Genomic DNA, 11,823 nt, shown 5'->3' on the forward strand with positions numbered 1-11,823 from the left:
GACTTGCTCGGTCTTTTACATAGGTTGCCATTGTGAAGATTTTTTTTACTGGTTATCAAACCTTAGACGCTGCTGTACCAGCATCGTCAATTAGTGCCTAGTCAGTCTGATAAGTAAAAAGTCCCGCTTAGTTGGTATGAAATTATAATGAAATAATTAAAACCGCAAGCAATAGTACACATCAATATTTTAGCATGAAGTTCACCTTCGTCATATCAATAAAACCGATATTCATGCAATGGTTTGTCAATTGAAACTTATCATTTTCTGGCATAATGTGTTTGCATTTTCTTGGTCACATACTTTCACACGCACTATGCGTTTCGATAACGAATACACGACTTTATATTTCGCTGTAATTATTGGAAAAGGGCTGTTTTACTAACAGAGGACTTATTAAGGTTATGCATCACGGAATCATGGAATCATGGAATCGTATAACAGAAAAAATCACAAACAAATGCAAACTCCCGTTCACTGAAACGCCTCAGGTTGTTTAGTGTTTAATATTCTTATGTTCTAAAAATAATATAAACCCATCAGGGCATTATCAGAAAACTACTTGTTAATTGTATATAAAAGCGAACGGTGCTCAAATGATTGATAACACAACTTAAGTAGTCAGCTTACACATATGAGTCCTGAAGACATAATACGTAGGAAGCGTTACATAAAGTTTGGCAATTTATTATGGCTTAACAGTGCTTAAGCGCCACCTTATGTTCTGAGTGCTATCCCCTTCGCATCGACTCTATCTCTTTCAAAAGAACGTACAATTATCTATAAGATCGGCAAGAAGCCAATGTTTGTGTGACTGCAGCATGTTTATTTATGTTAAAAGCAATCGTTTGATGTCGTTAACGATTCAATTGTATGGAAATGTTCTTGTAACCCAGCAAACATAAACAATTGTGTTTTCAAAACAACAACATGTCACAACTGATTACGGTCCTCACGTTTTTAAAAGGGTTGTGGTTTTATGTTCCGCACGTTTGTTAATGAGTTAATCTTCATTGAATCGCAATACATTGCCGGATTATATAACCAATTAAAATGTGTTGAATGCCCATATAATTAAACCAACTCATCATGTAAAATTAACGTACTACCGGTCCTTAGCGCCACCTCGAAAGTAGAATTGACTCGTTTATTAATTCATCTCAAAAAACGTTGACGCCCGTAAACAACAACCGTGATACATACTCGAATACTGTCTGAAATTGATTTGCAATCATCTTCTTACCACATAAACGGCCGTCCACTAAATGGAAATTATACTACAACTATCACGTTTACGGTGTAATGTGTATTTTGTGTGATGTTGATAGATATGAGACACTGAGCATGCGTCGCATACGGCCTGTTGTTAATGCGAAGAACTGTACCTACAACGTTTACTCTCGGTTGTTGTTATAAAGCACGGAACATACCAAGTACACAGCCTGATTTTGGTACGAACGAATAACGACGTTACTGGCGTTAATCTTAAACGTGACATGAAGATCGTTTTAACCTTTCAGCAACTCGATGAAGGCTGCTTAACATGTGGGCACATATTATTATGTAGTTTATTTAGTTACTTAATTCGGATGGAATGAGTTCAGCATTTATTTGGCCGTACGTATTTTTTGCATTAAAATTAAAATTATAGTTTCCTGTGACAAAAAAAACGATGAAATAACACAAATATATTCCTTTTTTGATCATGGCATATCGATGCTGGTCAGGATACCTAACCATGTGTATTTTTTTATTAAACGTAAAAACGCAATACATTATCTTTTTTACAAAATGCATTCTTCAAAAGTCATTTTAATATCAATGCGTTATATCTTAATTGTGAAACTGTGACTCTTAGTTATATAGTTATATAGTAATTTAGATCAAATGCGATAAGAGCCCATTTGAATGCTTTATTTATTATTCTGATTTTATGTACAAGTTAATTGTACGCTTCAAAGCAACTTTAAAGAATGACCAGATTTTTTTTTCAAATCCATGTATAGCTAAAATGACTGAATCAATGTCGTAAGTACTAATTAGCGGTCATTTGATAAGCTACTATAACTTAAACCGTGTTGCATAAATTAAGAATTTAATTAACCTTGTCATAACCCTATTGATTGATTTCTTCAATGTAGGTCACATTTTTCATATCCGGCGAGTGTCTCTAGCTTCCACAATGTCTATCCATCTGCTAATCATCTGCATCAAGGTCGCGGCGCTGGGTGTTTCTATGCCGGTATGTTTTGTTTTGTACATATGCTTTGTTCTGGCGTGTTGGCAAGGTTTGTATGCCTTTTATTATGCATTGAAAGGAAGTGTTAAATACACAACAATATTGAACTCAAATGACCTTTAAAATTCAATAATTTAAAAGTAAAAGAAAGAGTATTATTAATTTATTAGGTGATTAAAACAACGCTCCTCGTCGCCAATACCATGTTCAGACAGTGAAGAAAACGAAAATTGTATCCGCCTATCAACCAAACACATAGTGAGTAACTGCATCGACATTTTGTAATAACAGTCCTAAAGATTATACTACTAAAAGGTACATTATATGTTATGCATTACATAAAGCTTTAAACAAAAGAAAAGGTTGACTTCAGATTATACCAATATTTTATTACTGTCCATGGCATTCAAATATTATAAATCAATGTATTATCATAGTAATATAAACTCTGTTCTCTTGTGAATCCCTTTCACATTATTTTCATATATATCGGTTTATTTTGTACTATTTTTAAAGTCTGAGCTTCAGAAAAAGCAGACAAATAGCTCTAATGTCATAGCGAAAGCACTTGTGTTTACATACTGCAGACAAATAGCTCTAATGTCATAGCGAAAGCACGTGTGTAAACATACTGAAACTTCTTTTGAATAGCTATCGTTTACTTGCAGTTTGAGTGAACTATATCTGTTACTTTTATTTCAAAACAGACGATTTCAGAATCAATCAAAATGTTGTTATCACAGTTTTCCCAAGTTTGTACAATTAAACCTTTACAGCATTTTTTTTAATCTGTTCTTAGCATTTTAGGAAGAATTATTTGTATATGCTGATAGAAAATAACTAAACTAAATAATAAATAAAATAAACTTTCTCGAAATTGCAGAAAATAGTGTGCTCAGATGTTGATAGGGCAAATCATGTATGTCGTAGCATCCATTTGGAAAAACAATGTCACACATCCTGAATTGTATTGTAACGATAGGATTATTGAAAAAAAAATGCACAAAATAAATGTTAAGAAGACTTATCCCATGTATGATTGTTCGGCGAAATAATTTATTCGCTGTAACGAAGTGATTAGCATCAAATTTACACGGAACTATATAATAAGAAAAGTAACACGTGTTGGAAGAAAACGTGCTTACAAGAGCTTTGTTTCACTACATTAAGTAAGTTATTCTAACACCAGCTGTCTTACAGCATTATATACAAAAGTCCTATTGAAGAAAGTGCGCTTGTATTATTTATTTCCTTATATGCGCTTAAAAATTACTTAACGGTCTTTAAAATAAGGTAAAGACTGAACGTGTAAAGATATGTGTATCCTTCTTCTTCTTCATTCAAACTACGATAATTAACATTTCATGAAACAAATTAAAACAAAAGTCTCTCAACATAATATATCAACATCTTATAAAGCTGTTGTGGCTTCATGTAAACTGAAATTGCAAAGTTATGTGCGATGCACACATACTTTTTGACCGATCTGTTATGAAGCCGTTGTAAGAATCAGTATTATTGTGTTTAATGAATAATTGGAATCAGTTGTGACAGATGAACGTTAATAGTCGCTTGCATCATTCATTTAAAACAAATGCTTGAAAAGGTGGTCCAAGCCATTTTCATGCTGTATCACAAAAAATAATAAAAATCATCAAACGCCTAAAATTGGTCAATTATAACAATAAAACATTGATTATTATTATTTATATACCTTGCTTTTTCAGGGTACATATAATTGAAAGTGTTTTTGTGATAACCAGCAATTAAAAAAACTGCATCAGGTGTTTTAATCAGATTGTCGATAGTTTTCTTTAGAGTTTCTTTTCCGGGCGTGTTTTTGAATGCCATATTATATTTAAAAGCCTACGTTTTTAATTATAGTAGTAATGGACATTCAAATACAGAGTGATGTGCCAACTCTAGAACCGTGTTCAGAATGAAACACTGCCATGTACATCCAATATAACGTGTGCGAATGATTTTACCGAAAAAAACATATATAATGTTCATAATTGATTACACGTAAGATGAAGACTATGTGCATTCCGCGTATGTTTGATAATTAAGCTTGAAAGTTAACGAAGTGGAAGTTGATTGGACATGCAGGATTAACATTTATGAAGCGAATGTTACTTTACTTAAGGTATATAAACGTCTGCATTTCAGCTTCAGTACTGAATACTCCGAATCGTACGAGTAACGACAAAGGTGAGTCGTATTGTATAATGTTTCATTTGATTTAAATAGTTTTTATTGTTTAATCTTTGTGTCAGTAGGTTTGAAATTAATTATTTACTTAATATTTGAAGACAATGTAACGATTTGTAGGCAACGTCTTCTTTTGGTGCATTTGGATTAACTTATACTATATGTGTTTCTCACAAAGGCCTAAACATTCTTAATCATATGGTCAGGAATATGGTCAATAAATACCATTAACCATTAAAGCTCAAGTGCGTTTTCTATATTCAACCTTGGTGAAATAAGTTAAATCAATTTATAAATCTTATGCACTATTGATCATGTAAATAATATCAAAACGTGAATTTGCTTTCATACATAACAGAGTTTCCCGTGCAACATACACTTCAACCATTACAGATATTCTAATTTTGAATAACATGTTGAAGATATTGTTAGGTGTTTTTGTCTTATTAGTTAAGTTTTTTGTTGAAAAGCTTTTGGATAGATAATCATTTACTCGGTGTCATTTCATGCCAAATTTAATTCCACTTGTCAATACAAATCGCTGTTTGGCTTAAATTCGTTCAATACAATAAGGTACGACATTTCGAATCATGTCGGATCCTATATTAGGTGTTTATTTTGATAGAGATAAAGATCACGTGATTTTGAAATCTGATGTTACGATCTTTACAATACAAATAGTTTACTGTAAATGTTTAGTGCTAAAATATTAAACTTGAACACGTCTCATTCCTTGCTCGCAAATAAGATGAAACAAAATGTATGTCCGATATTATAGAATTTGATACAAATAATTCATAATTAATATAATCGATATGTTATCATAATATTGATAATTCTCTTGCTGCTGTAAACATGTCATTATTAATAATATGTGATGAACGTAATTAAATTCCACCGTTAATTATAGAAGTAGCAGAAACTAATGCAAGCTTATTTTTGGGTTAGAAAGGGACTTAATCATATAATAACACATTTTTATGAATTATTAACTATAGACGGGCACAATCGTTTTTTTTTTCGGAAACGGGGCTACAAGAGGTATAATATTTGGGTAAGTAAAACTGGATTATATTGGAAAGTATATTGAATTGATCTACCGTTAGATATAAATCAAACTGTCGCATCAACCAATCGGATATCGTTTATTGTCGCCGCATTGTTTGACACATATTCAGTTTGTCGGAGAAAAAATATGTGTTATATATAAAATAGAAATAAACGGGCGGAGCGAAATTTTTTGTTACTACTGTTCAATTATGTGTGCCTTATTTGAAAAATATGTTTTAGATTTAACACTTTATAAAAGTGCTGTGTTTTTATATGTAGTTTATCGCATGTGCTACGGCATTTCTCGTCTAACACACCCATTCAATTTACTTAAAAAATACATATAAATATAGGATCTTGCATGAGTGGTCTTTTTTATTAAATTTTTTAAGCAAGTCATCTAAATAAAGATAAAAACGAGGCTTGCTGAGTATTCATCTTTATTTAGATGACGAGTTTAATAAATTTAATACAAAATGACCACGAATCTAAGATTCTATTTATAACATGACCAACACTTTTTCTTTTTGTTGTATACTCTTTTCACCGTATATTCACACATAAAAAAGTTTACTGAAGAAATTCGCTGGAATAATGACGTCATTTCGTCAAAAAATGACGTCATTTCACAGTGATGTAACTAGTTTAATAACACCCGTGTAATAAACAAAATTGAGCATTACGTTATTTCACTCCTGGAGCGTAGGTCATGTTATAAACAAGGCTCTAGGTAGGTGCTACCTTATTTACGGGCAAAAGCTTTTACAGTTTTTTTATTACCATGTTTTTTTAATAAATCTATGGACATAATTGTGTTCAAAATATTATAATTGTTGTAATAATTAAGTAATGCATCCAAAAAAAATCAATCTTAAAACGAGTTACATGCCCCTAGCTTAAAGATCTAGCATCTTAGTTTTTGTTGTTTTCTAGCCACATGAATTTAAAGCTGGATCGGTGGCTGTGGTATAGTGGATGGGGTTTCTGCTAACTGGCTTAGTCACTGGGAGGTCTCTGTATTGATCCTTTAAGTGGGGGCATTCTTTAGATAACCCTAAAGACATACTATGGCGTACCATTTGGGTTGAAAGTCAAGAAGACCTACAAGGTAAAAAGAGAAATGTACGTCGCAGTACAATTATTGTACGTCGACATACAAATATAAAATACACTTCAAAGTATATATCTGTACGTCGAAGTACAATTTGTACTCCGACATACATGTTTGTACTTCGACGTACACATTTTCTGAACAGCCAATCAAAACACTTGTCTCTTGAGCCGCTCTTCCTTCAGATTTATTCATAAAACATGTTTAAAATCTCTTTTTAAATTGAGGCCAAAATGAATACAAATATCAGAATGGCAAAAAAAACACATAGAAGTTTCAAGTATGTAATGCATTGAAATAGATTATATACAAATTTGAAGAAGATTCAATTGTTACCTTTTTCAGCATATTGTGAGTATTTATTGATCATGCGGGGCGGAGTATCACGACCGTCCAGCGCATTACTGTGTAAGAAATCCCCAACGGTAACCAAACAGTTACCAAACATTAACGGGATAAATAATGTATAATAACCTCCCCGTTGGTCGTATTTTGTAATAACCATAACTTGCATACGTCAGAGGTTAATTCCGCCACGCTAGGTCAATAAATACGCACAATATCTATGACTTAGCGGTCGATAGTCGCATAATTTGGTATAAGTTATAATAATAATAATAATGTTAAATAAATACGCACAGTATCTATGAGTAAGCGGTCGATAGTCGCATAATTTGGTTTAAATAATAATAATGTTCAATGTCAAATATCTCTAAAAGCAACAGATGTAAGGTGTCTTCTGATTGGCTAACACTCAAGGGTCGGTGAAAATTGTACGTCGAAGTACATTTCTCGTTCTTCCTAGTAGGTCTTGTTGACTTTCGACGTCATGGTACGTCATATAGACACTAAGTACTGGTCCTACCCAGGAAACAGTTTGTTTCATCAAATGTCTCAATTCAACGTGACAGCTTGCTAAAGCAGTTGCATTTAGATTACAGTACACTGATTTAACATAATCAAAATCATGTGATGTGTAAAATCAATTTTGATTGACAAATTTGACAGGATTTTTTTTATCCAATAAGTTTTAGACTGTCAAATAACCTTACCTGGAGCTTTCATCTGTATACCACTGACTTCACCAGAAGAATGATTTCTACAGTTGGGAAACATTAACACCGCTAATTGTCTTCTTATTTATTATCAATGTATAATTATGTGTAACAGCATAACAACATACTTGTTTCGCAATTAAAATATCTAATAAATACAGGTATCTTGCAGGTTTCTAATTTTCTTTCGCAAACTATTGTTGAATAGTTGAAATTTTGTCGCCACTAAAAAACTAGCCATTTTGTAGCAATTCCTAAATTATAAAAGTCTTAACTGCATACACTTAGCTCTATAGTTACAATTTGAATGCAAATATTAGAATGCATCTTGTTATTATTATATCATCCATAATTTTTATTTAAAAATTCAAATAACACATTACACAGTACATATATAAAAAGGTATGTGGTATTGTGTGGAGATACAAAACACTTCACATCATTTATTTGCACATAAAATAATAGTTACAAAATAAGTAATACTAAAACACTGTCATCAACCTACAGTACAAGAATATTTACGAACATGAAATTACAAAGTGGTGTTATTTATTACCTTTTACAAAATTAACAATGCTGGTTTTGTACTTGACATAAAATATGAATCATTGATTAACAAGTAACAACCAATTTATTAATTACACAATAGAAAGGAAATCATGTTAATTGCATTATGCATTTACTAAACAAGTTATTTACTACTGTTTAGAATTACGCTGTCTTGCTAAAATGATCACAACAGTTACTTGGTGCTTTTACATACTTGTGGTAAGTTTTGCATTACTAGTTTGACATTTATTGGCAGACACTTGTCGATATACAGACTAAATTTGCATGGGAACTTTCCTATTTTTTCAGCATAATTGCCTTCAAATTGTTTATTTAACAACCCTTTGACATTGTTTGCACATCTGATCTTATTATACCATAGCTGATTTTTGTTTATATATAGACAGATATAGACTTTTCAAAGTTCTATAAAAGTTCACACATGTTCCATCCAAGTAAACCAACAGATCCAATAAAGATCACCACAGATAATAACTGTGTGTATAGCTTGGCAATTGTGATAGTTCAGGAATCCCTCCTTTGTTGGTTTCTGTAAACCAAAACTGTCAGATTTGCTGGATAGAAAAGCTTGTGTGATGCCCAGCTCTTGCCTTGGCAGAACAGCTTCTAAAAACGGAAGAACAACAAATATCTTAAAATTTGATCAATAATGCAGACAATTTATAAATGTCTTGTTTTTTGTTAATTTCGAATCTGGACGTTTTTTACGTAACATTGTGGTACGAAAATCCAACGGTATCGGATTTTGTGGTTTTAGGCCTAAACGTATTATAGATATATGTAACCTTTCGGGATATCGGTAAAGTGCGAGCAGACGAGGTGTAAATACGTTAAAAATTAAAGCTAAAAGACTAAAAAGTTAGATCGGAATATCTTTAAATTTTGTGAATAAATGTGTTTCTGATGGATAACAACGACAACTTTTCAGAATATAGCTCATGGTCACACGTAAAACTTCTTTCTGGGAGCGAAGGGAAAATGCGTCACGCATTCTGACAAATAAACAGTAGGGTGTCGTTATTAATATTCCGCGAGAATACTGGAAGAATAAAGATGCCAACTATAATGTTTAAAACAAATAATATTTTAACAAGCGTTTGTGATTTGTCGGGATAATAATAACAATAAGATATCGAAAAGATCAAAGAAAATAAATTCGACAGAAATATATTTTAGACGGGTTATGTTCACGTAAATTGTGTTTTGTAAAGACTGTCACTATATGTAGTGAATCAGTCTTCGGCTTATACTCACTGAAGATGAGTATTCAGGGGAGATAATTGAGTAATGACTTAATTCTTGAACGGTTGCGAAGAAAAACAAATGCGAGAATATTTAGTGCGATTCGCTACACAATTATGATGTCATTGATATAATTTTCCTGAGGTATGTATTAAGATGTGATTTAGCATATGTCAAAGTGTTTTTTATTTATTCAAGGTCATAATAGCATCACGAAAATATATGTCGCGTGGCAAATCTTTTTGAGACGCGTCCCTATGTGGTATTCTTATGTAATTTTATGTCTAAATTTCCATATGTATGAACGGTCAACGCCCGCTTCGCGGGTTTTTGCCCGTATTAATAAAATAGATCGCGTTTACCACAGAAGGAAAAGCAACACGTTTGATTAAATAATATGCATTACATGTACGTGGCTCCCCTATTATTGATGATCAGGTTGGATTAATATTTGTATATAATTACTCTTGTATAACTATTGTTTTCCTTAAATCACAAACATGTCTAAATATTTTGTCTTATTGTTTCATAAGCTTTTGATACATTTAGTTTTATTCGGTATATTTTGGAATATACATTCCATTAAGGCAGATACGAGATGCACACCAAACAGTTGATGTGTTTGTTGGTGGTGGCCGCTGTGCTTCTGGCGAGTGCTCCGGTAGCAGACGCCACATACAGATATAGCGGATCGAGCGACTCTAGTGACAGTGACGATTATAATGGCGGATGGGGACGCCCTGCCGGATGGAGACGCGGATTGGGACGCAAATGGGGTGGCAATGGTGGATACGGAGGCACCTATTATGGAAAATAAATATGGCGTAGTTTTTCTTTAAGGTTTGTGATATATCATTTCTGTGATAGCTGCATGTGATACAGATTATAAGAGAAGTGATATTTTGTTTACATGAAGATTACGTGAAACACAGATTTAACGAGAATCAAATTCCAAAAATGCAATGTTATTGATACAAACACAATGTATCTACGATTTCGTGCAGTTTAAAGAATCACTGTATGGATGCTTCTGTTTGAATTTATCTGCAAAAGTCGGCACGTTTGCAATGTTCATGTAGCTGTTCTTTTCTTTTAGAATAATATCTATCTGTCTCAATTTTCTCACCTCAGACACATGAATTATCCTTCGATACTGTTTACAGGCGTGCCAATCAGCCTTACACTGTCGCGTTTATGTTAAATTCCCTTTTTATTGCGACTACAATTGTCATTTCTGTTTCAGAAAAGCGCATCCTCCTAGACAAAAATGGGTTACACATACAACACATGTGATTGACTTCCATTTGTTGTTGTACAAAACAGTACATAAACTAAGTTGCAAATGGACTTGGTAGTTTTTATTTCATAGCGTTCATTGTTAAAAAAAAAACGGGAATACAGTTTCATCGAAAATATAGACGTTGTTTAGTTATAAATTATGTAATATCTTGACAAAATTAAAACAATTATATATTCTGACAGCTATTGTAGTGACCAACCTGTTAATTAATTACTTACAAACAAAAAAGAAAAAAGAGACACCCAAAAAATGACAATGTTATAAGGTTTATTTATTTGTATACTCCCAGCGAGAATTTATCGTCTACACTTTTTGTATGCACAGAAAACATAACTTGAATTATATATTTATATGTGCCAGTTTCTTAACAATAATTATCATTCCTTCAAATGGCAAATCACTTTTTGGAAAAATAAAAACAACTTTAAACGCTATCAGTAAATAAATTATTATTTTATAAATGCAATTGACCATTAAAACACGAGGTCGATTTGAGCTAGCTACATCGCCTTGAAAAGGCGTGTGACGTCGAACCTCACTGTTAACCCAAATGTATCACAAACCCACATGGATATAATTTATTTCCATGATAGAAAAGTTGTTTTAAAACAGCAATTTTTGCAGTAACATTCATCACGCGATAAAAGTGGTCAAGATTTGGATAGGCTTTGAACTACGGAAGGAGGTTAAATGGTATATGGTAATTGACACTATTCTCGAACGACTCCGAAGAAATCTGCGAATATTCGCGACGAATCAGAATCGTTGTGTTTGTTATTTTGACATTTGTCTATAAATACAAGTGTATATTTGACTTTTTGACAAACAATATACTGAATGAACCCGATAGTTATGTACTTTGAATGTGTCATTAGATTTGCAAAATACATTTTATAATTATTTTAAACATATACTAATATATACATTTTAGAGCGTTGGATGTTTACCGAATAAACATGAATCGGACCAAAGAATGAACCTAAACTCATAAATACTATGAATCAAAATTAGCTTTCATTATACATGCTAATGTAGACGAAAACGT

At 32.4% G+C, this 11,823-nt stretch overlaps 1 long non-coding RNA gene across 4 annotated transcripts in view; it reads left to right on the forward strand.

Annotated features, from left to right (window-relative positions):
- Nucleotides 1-10,954, forward strand: part of LOC127835821 (uncharacterized) — a 33,883-nt gene extending 22,929 nt beyond the window's left edge. Inside the window, exons 1-4 of one of the 4 annotated variants that reach the window (XR_008028556.1) lie at nt 4,387-4,450; nt 5,449-5,504; nt 10,070-10,318; nt 10,722-10,954. This is a non-coding gene — a long non-coding RNA (uncharacterized LOC127835821). Of the gene's footprint in view, nt 1-4,324; nt 4,451-5,448; nt 5,505-6,138; nt 6,207-10,069; nt 10,319-10,721 lie in introns of those variants that run through there. The other 3 variants (XR_008028557.1, XR_008028559.1, XR_008028558.1) reach the window with 3 other exon arrangements.
- The last annotated feature ends 869 nt before the right edge of the window (nt 10,955-11,823 follow it).

Source organism: Dreissena polymorpha, chromosome 1 (assembly GCF_020536995.1).
Source record: "Dreissena polymorpha isolate Duluth1 chromosome 1, UMN_Dpol_1.0, whole genome shotgun sequence".
Classification (NCBI taxonomy): domain Eukaryota; kingdom Metazoa; phylum Mollusca; class Bivalvia; order Myida; family Dreissenidae; genus Dreissena; species Dreissena polymorpha.